We start from the raw sequence: 9,045 nt of genomic DNA, 5'->3' as shown, positions 1-9,045 counted from the left end.
GGATAATGCCAGGTTTACAATGGTAAAGTGTACACTGAGTTGATGACTTGGTTCAAATTGAGTCGATGATTGTAGATACCCAATTTTTATATCTGCCTAATTCGATAATTTGTCGCATAGTTTCCGTGAATTCCTAATGATGAACGCAAAGAACTTAAAGGCTTGTAAGTATTGTCCTTGACTTTTTTCCTTCTAGTCTTTTCATCTCCCTTACTCATTATGACTTAACATAAAAATTTATGCACGCTTAGGATCACTACATCTAACACTCTATTTAGTAAGCACGTACGTTTAGATTCTCTACACAGTTTGATATCTTAGAGATTTCGATACACTAGGAAAATATGATTGAGACTTATAAATAATTACATTGGGACTGAAAGAAATCTCATACTAAAATTCATAAAAATCTACAAAAATCAACAAAATGAAAAAAATACCCCTCATAAATTTGGACATCCGAAAAATCTCAAAAGTATTGTCATTGCACTCAGAATATGATTTCAAGCTTGACGGAGTCCAAATTAACAAAACTAGAGAATTTTAGTAAAAATCACAAAAATGACGGAAATGCCTATTAATGTACAACTTTGACCTAGAGACCCTAATTCTTAGGAAACATGACAAAAAAAAATCAAACTCAAATTAAAAATCAAACAATTCAAATTCAAATTCAAATTCAGAATTAACTGATCATATAGAAAATCAAATTAAAAGTCAACCAAGAAATCGAATTAAAATGCAAAATAAAAGTTATGTTTAAATTAAAAATTACTCCACCAATTAAAATGCAAACTCAAATCGAAATTTAAAAATCAAATTAAAATAATATCAATCAATGGAATCCAAAAAGACCAATCGAATTAAATTTGAAACTCAGTAGACCAATTTTGTAAAAGTTAAGCAATGACCATCATACTACAAGTAACGTGGGATAATCATTCTCATTCTTTAAAGAAGGAAGGAAAAGAAAAAAAGAAAGTGTAAATTGTAAAAGAAGAAACGAAAATAAAATTTTTTTCTATAAAAGACTCATCTTTTCAAACCTTCAAAGAACTTTCACCCTCTCCACAAGTTTTTCTTTTGCTGCACCAATGCCTTATCTCCATTATAGTAGCAATGCTGCCCTCATTTCCCAACAACAACTTCCCAACAACCATCCCTGCATCTATCCCTCTTCACCATTACAGTAGCAACGCTGCCCTCATCTATCCCTCTTTACTTACTAGGATGTCTTCACTGTCCCAACTCCTTTCTCTGTAATAGCCATCTCTCACACCATTACAACACTTACCGCATCAATGCCCTTACACCATTATAGCAACCCGACTTTTCTCACAACCCTCACAATCATGCCTCCTCTTTTTCATGTTTTATAGTAACTTGACCTCTCTCACAACGCCTACAGTCCACGTCTCCACTCTCCCATGTTTTACAACAACCCGACGTCTTTCACTCTCTCTACCTTTCCTTCTCTTTCACATTTTGAAGACAACTTGAAGTCTCACACAACCTTCCACAATAGCAACAAACTCGTCTCTCCATCACTCTTCGATGCTTCCCTCACATTCATCTCCCTTACTACTATACTCATAAGCTATCTTGAGTTGTGCCTGAAAGAGTTAAATCCATTCGTTATTTCGGCATCAAGGTCAGTCTGACATAATTTTAATTTAATTTAATTTAATTTATTTTCTCTTTTCCTTCTAGTCATGCTTCATTGTTTTCCATTTATTTATTAGTATATTAGTTTTTTCTATGGTTTTAGAATAATAATCATCATGTAGGGGGTATAGGAAATTATTATTCTTTTATCCTTTCTTATTATTTTTCTTATATTAGTAGGATTAGGAATTATATTTTTTTTATTTTATGAAATTCATGATCACCATGCTTAAGTTGATTTTTTTGTGTGTTTTTCTTTTAAAATTCTTTTGACAATTGGAGTGACTCGAATTATTTTGATAATTTTCATGTTTAGGAATGTATAATTATTCAAATTGAAGGATTGTGATAAGTGATATTTGTGCATTGATTTGAAAATGATGCTATGCAACAATTTGTTTGTTAAATTGATAAATATTCAAAATGACTCTTTTGAAAGTTCAGAAATTAGCATATCTCTATTTCTTGTTAATTTCAGAATTTTGTCTACGTGAGTAATTCATTGATCTAGAAATTTCATAATCATTATTTGGTAATTTAGAAATTCATAAATTGCACGTGTTTTGAGAATTTTCTATTCAAATTTGTGATATTCTATTTTGAAAATTTTCATGTTCTATTTTCTATTTTGAAATTTTCGAATTCATATTTTCTATTGTAGAAAATTCATATTTAGAACTTTCTAATATGGAAATTGCATAATTTTCTATTTTAGGAAAATATATATTATAAATATGTAATTTAGAAATTTCACATTTTAGCAACTTCCAATTTAGAAGATTATACATTTTCCTATTTATAAATTTCATGTTCATGGAAATTCGAGATTTTCTAATTCGAAATTTTTATATATTTTTTTTTGAAACTTTCTATTTTGGAGAATTCATCTTTATAAACTTCTAATTTGAAAATTCATTGTATATTCTTCAAATTCTAATTTAGGAAAGTTCAAATATTTAATTTAGAAATTTCATAAGTTGCTAATTTAGTAGTTTTGTATTTATAATTTTCCTATTTAGAAGATTTTCATGAGTTTCTATTTCGAATGATTTAGTAAATATTTCCATGTGAATTCTAGAATATGGGATGAGATTTAGGTTTTTTTTTTCATAAATCCTTTTTTTTGTGTGAAATTCAAGAATCATGTAATAATTGGAGAATTTTAGTTGTAATATTCATATAGCAAATTCGATATAGATTGATAATGATTGGACTCTAGTTTGATTTTAGTCATTGTATGTTGATCATAGGATAGTTTGGATCGTAGTAGAGAACGATCACCTTGAGTAGATGGGTTTAGTGTCTAACACCTTCTGAAATCTATAATCCAACACTTTACCTATTTCTCTTATCCGTGGATCGGTTCATATCCATTTTGAAGTTACTTTTGATTCCTAGTCCTAAAACTAAGTGACGACTCCCAATTCTAAGAAAATCCCTCATTTACCAATCAGACTCCTTTAAATTATTTATTAAAATAGGGTCGTGATGATTTCAATGGTGATTCCACTAGGAATTTTAGGATCAAACTTAACTCAATCCAAGATTATCCTTAGGTTTACCTTTCGTTCAAGTCAATTCAAAGAGATTCTTAGATTAAGATAGATTTTTTCATTTTTTTCATTGGTATGTGATTGAATATAATCGATTTTTTAATTCTTTTGATTGGTTTGATGATTGAATGTATTTGGTTTGTATGGTTGCATATTCGTGAAAACGTCCCGGGCATACTTTGTCCCTTCGCACATACTCGTGAGTATGCATAGTCATATTTGCATCATGATATGTTCTTATAAACCCCATAGTTGGATCCAAACTAATCTAGTCAATAGGGACATGGGAAATGCCCATGAATGCTACAACTTCAATATAGTATTTTCGAGTATATCAAACTAGAGCACCACGTACTGCTTGACCAGGTAAAATTAGGATAGTATATCGGTGTTTCGGACTGTAGTGACCTAAGCTTTGTTCCAACCTAGCCTCAGTCATTAAATGAGCATATAACTTAAGTGCGGTACCACTAGGCCACAACTCGAATCGATCATGAGTGCTTTTGGGTTGTCTTTCTTTAATCTAACCAACAGGTTAAAGGGTGGATTGGGCCACATCGCTCAAATTGAACCCCCAATGTCTTTTTGATCCAATAAAATCAACTTAATTGATAAACTATGCCAATCTATTGGCTTGAACTTAGGTTACATCGAACCAACTGGTTGGTCTAATTAAAAATAGATTTTGTTAAATTACACCAAATTAGTTGGACCGATTGGTTCCTGGTCATAAACCACTCAATTCTTCCCAATCGATCAGAATAGTTTGTAGTCAATCAATTGGCCCATTTCAAATAAACATTTTGATCAATTTTTAGAAAACCAAATGGACTAATTGATTATAAGCAAAGAAATGGCTAGTTTAGCCTATTAGGTGAGATCGGTTTAAATAGAACTAACAACTTGATTGGGTACGGGGATTCATTCGTGGAGCTAGCCAAATTGACGAGTTCCCATTATGTCATTTTGATCGGTTTAATCAAATGAATTAAACCAGTCACCTCACTTTGCCCATCCGACTATGGGTCATTCTCTTAATTCCTCATTTCGGTAAACCCGACAATGATAAATGATGCATATGGATTCAACAATGAAAAAAATATTTTATTTGGTCGAGATTGTTCTAAAATATTCTATGTCATCCTATTTTGTGTTGAGTATATCTAATATATGTCTACCCATGTCATTCTTTCAAGTCATTTAACGAGTCATTTAGTGCAGTTTGTTTAGTAAAATCCTTTACCCTGATCATGATCTTCAATTTTTTTTCCAAAGATCATCAGTTTTAAACACAACTAATCTACATCAAATCATGCAAGGTTGTGAACCAAATGAATCGTGCTTACCAATGCCATTCGATTGTGACATGCCAAGACAATGAAGATAAACATGGAGAAAATCCAATGATTAAAATCGATCATTCGAAGAAAAATGAACTACTAAGCATGCATAAGTATAATGGAACTTTTTGCCCAAGAACTCACCTATACACGTATGTCGGGAACATGCATCTTTGAGGTTTAGGGGGTAGAAAAATGCCACAATTATTTTGCACTACTCTCGAAGGACCCACTCTTGAATGGTTTATGTTGCTAATTCAGTCTCGGCTTCACACTTAGGAAGAAATCATGGAAGAATTTATGAAGCATTTTAGTTTGAAGGTCGCAAACTCAAATCCAACATAATCAACACTTAATAATGTTAAGCGATCCAAATTTTGAAGAAAAGTTTGATAGTCTCGGGATGACCTTGAGTATAGCCCTGAAGGTGTTGACAAAGAAAGAACTAATCTCTCCATCATAGCTTAAGTTCGTGCCCAATGCCCTTCAAAACAATGATGAAAGTCATTAGTTTTGCGAGTTTCACCAAGTTACAAGTCATTACACTAACATATGTATATCTTTTCACCATGCTATTCAAGACTTCATCGATGAAAATAAGATAACTTTTAATTGAAATGTTAAATCTTCTGAGTAAAATATTGTCTAGTTATCCTAATTTTTTTCTTTATTTTTTTGTCTTGTCATGTCCAACTTATGTAATCAATCTCAAAGTTGTGTCAGGTTTCAAAAAGTTGTTTTTTTTACAAAAGTCTTTATTCCGATTTATTAATTGAGTCCTTTTATTACAATGTAATGAAAGAATCTTACGATTATCATGTACTCAACAAATTTTCAAATTTTAAAAAGAAATCTGATCAAACATTGAATCTAGGGATAATTCTTGAAAAGTATGAATCAAAACTATCCAATCCTTAGAGGAATATGAGAAAATAATAGACTTACTTAAGGAGTTTAGAGATATTTTCGCATGATCCTTTCAGGATATGTCAAGTGTAAGCTGAAAGCGTCCTCGATCCATAGGGTACGTGGATCCGCTTTTGATTTTTGAGGTTTGGGAGTCGCCACTTAGTTATTACGATCTTGGAAACAAACATCGACTCTAAAAGGATAAAACAACTAATCTACTAAAAAAAACTAAGCCCGGGGATCAAGTTACGAGGTTGGAAGGTGTTAGGCACCAACCCTGCCCAGCAAACGTCGGTCTCTACTATTTTACAAGAAGACTACATTGCTAAAAAGACTTAAATAAAAAATAAAAAATATTTACCTTGATGATCGCAACGGTGGTTCCCTCAGAGCCGACGGAGAGATCTCCTTGATTAATATTCTTTACTTTGTTCTATCACCGGATTCACTTCAGATCTCTAAGATTAAGTACCTCATTCTTAGATCTGAATCTTTCTAATTTATTTATAGATTTTTGGGTGTTTTTGAAGGGTTTCTAGGTGTTTTTTGAGCTAGAATTGGGGTATGAATGTTAGGTAAGGAGTTAGGACTTCAAAATTAGGTTTTGGAGGAGGCTAGAAAAGTTTTTTGACCTATTTTTCTTAATGTTTATTTTGACCTGCGAGATTAGGTTGTGGAGGTTCTCTATTTATAGATTTTTTGGGTAGAGTTAGTATTTGATTAGGTTTCCTTTAGGGTTTTAATTATGATTTTGACTTTAGTTTTATAAAATTGACTAAGTCTTTTTAAATTAGGATTTTAATTAGAGTTTTTACTTAAGTCTTATGAGATTGAATTGATTTCTTTAGATTAGAGTTTTAATTAGGGTTTTGACTTAAGTCTTATGAGATTGGCTTGGTTTCTTTAAATTAAGGTTTTAATTAGGATTTTGACTTAAGTCTTATAAGATTGACTTGGTTAGGGTTTTGACTTTAGTCTTATGAGATTGACTTGATTTAGGTTTTTAAATTAATTTTATTAAGGTTTTACTTTACTTTAATTAATATTTTATTTATTAATTTCAAAATTAAAAATTTTAAAAATTAAAAAATTACCATTTTACCCTCGAAGAGAACTTTTGCATTTCAAATCGATTTTTGATGTTCTAGGATGTTTTGAAATCGATTTTCTATAAGGAATTCAATGGGATTATTAGTTTGTGTCATTTATAAAAAAATTTGACGTGAAATGATCGCAAACCTATGAGGGGTATTATTGTAATTTTATCGAATCTGATGAAAATGGGTGAAATAGTTTATTTGATTTCAATTTGCTATTTAATGTGTTCGAAAGGGTTTTCCTAAGCATAAGGAGGGCCATAAGGATGTTTTGATGTTAGGGGTATTTTGGTAATTTGATCAATTTTTAGTGATTTTCATCGTAAAGCTTTTTTCTATCTAAGAAATGATGACTCTTATATTTTTGGGGTTATATTTTCCTAGTGTAACGTGGTTTCTACAGTTTTGCTAGTTTGAGATACTTCATCTGAATTTCTAAAACATATTTAGTAACAAATAAAGCATTGGAATAATCATCCATTATTGGGAATCATCACGATTGGGTTGATGAGTTGATTAATCAGGCAAGTGCAAAAATGGGGTGTCTACAGATGCCCCTCTTTGGTAGAGAGTTGAGGCAAACAAGATAGCAAATCTATTTTGGTAGATAGTGTGATATCTGAATGCTAAAGTTAATGATAGTTAATTTTATAATCTGATTTAGCTATTCGTCGGGACATTCAAATCCTTGAGGGTAAAACTATTCCCAAACCAAAAAGCTTGTCAGGTCCTTGAGCTTGAACTCTCACTGATGATGTCAGATCCTTGAATTTTAAAAAATTCTCCCTGACTAATGCAAAAGTGCACGTGTGTGCCATGGTGTGACGCCTAATGATTAAAAATGTGTCAGGTCTTAAAGATTTTCCCTCACTAATAATAATAATTCAAATTAAATTTGTTTTTAGAGTTCGAAGAGTTTGAGTCTCGTTTCTCAGACTCATACTTGCTGGAATCACACTTCTTGGGCTGAGGTATGAAAGAACTTAAACAATCCTATTAATTCAATACATGATTCAAACAAAGTTGGAGTCTCGTTTCTCAGACTCTGACTAAGGTTTACAGGAACATAAACAATCCTATTAAAATTTGAGTCTCGTTTCTCGGACTCTGGCTGAGGTTTACAGGAACTTAAATAATCCTGTTAAAGTTGGAGTCTCGCTTCTCAGACTCTGGTTAAGGAACTTAAACAATCATGTTAATAGTTGTAATCTCACTTCTTGGACTCGAACTAAGGTTTATAGGAAGTTAAACAATCCTGTTAATTCATTTTATGATTCAAATAAAGTTGGAGTCTCGTTTCTTGGACTCTAACTTAGATTTACAAGAACTTAAACAATCACGTTAATTCATTCTATGATTAAAAAAATTGGAGTCTCGTTTCTCGGACTCAAAATTATTGGAACCACACTTCTCGAGCTGAGGTTTACAGAAACTTAAACAATTTCATTAATTCATTTTATGATTCAAAAAATTTTGAGTCTCGTTTCTCGAACTCAAACTCATTGGAGCCACGCTTTGCAGGCTTGGATTAATTAAGGACTCGGTATTATTGAGCTCAAAGATCGGGAGATTAGGCCTTTATTGGCTTATCATGTATCTGGATTCATAATTAACATTGGGCTTCGCTAGATTTTAAAATTTTTATAAGATTTTCTTTTTTTATCATGTAATTATGAACAAAACTTTGGAATCACAAAGACTTTCAAAATGCCCCTAGTTTCAAGGTTGGCTTTAACTAGAACTTGACTATGAAACTGATGGAATGGATTGCACGAGTAGCTATGGACTCTGATATGTGACAGACGGAAGAATCGACATTCCTTTAAATTTTTAAGATTTTTAAGCTTATCATATATGCAATAAGGAATTTGATCATTTTCTTTTGAGAAATGTTTAAGCTGAACTTAAAATCTTGATAATTATTAGAATAGAAGATCTTTCTTTTCAAAGTGGTCGATGGTTCTATATTATTCTTTGGCGAACACTTGAACAAGTAAACATACTCCTAAATATTCTACAATATTTAAAATGGCTTATGAATTTCTTTGACTTCAACATTATTTTCATCGAATATTGTGGCTTCAGTGGTTCTACATTTCCTTGTTTTTACACAAACTTCCTTTTGAATTTTTCTTTTTGATGAGACCTTTCCTCTAATTTGATGATGCCCTAATTTTTGCCTAGATCGTCTCTTCAGATTTTCAATCTAGCAGGTTTTATTTTTCTTTTTTTGATAATACCTTGATTTTTGCCTAGGTCGTCTTTTCAGATTTTCAACTTAGCAGGCCTTTTTTATGATTATGCCCTAACTTTTGTCAAAGTTGTACTTTTGGGTTTTCGACTTAGTGGACTTTCTTTCTTTTTGATGATCTTGAATAAATAACTCGACAACTTCTTGGTTCCTTGTACCTTAATCGAGTCAATTAGCATTTAGGAGGACGTAATAGGTGGACTTAGGATATGGTCTAGAAAGAAAAGATA

This window comes from Akebia trifoliata, chromosome 12 (genome assembly GCF_017979445.1).
Source record: "Akebia trifoliata isolate Shusen 1 chromosome 12, ASM1797944v1, whole genome shotgun sequence".
Classification (NCBI taxonomy): Eukaryota; Viridiplantae; Streptophyta; class Magnoliopsida; order Ranunculales; family Lardizabalaceae; genus Akebia; species Akebia trifoliata.
This window is presented reverse-complemented; position numbering follows the sequence as displayed.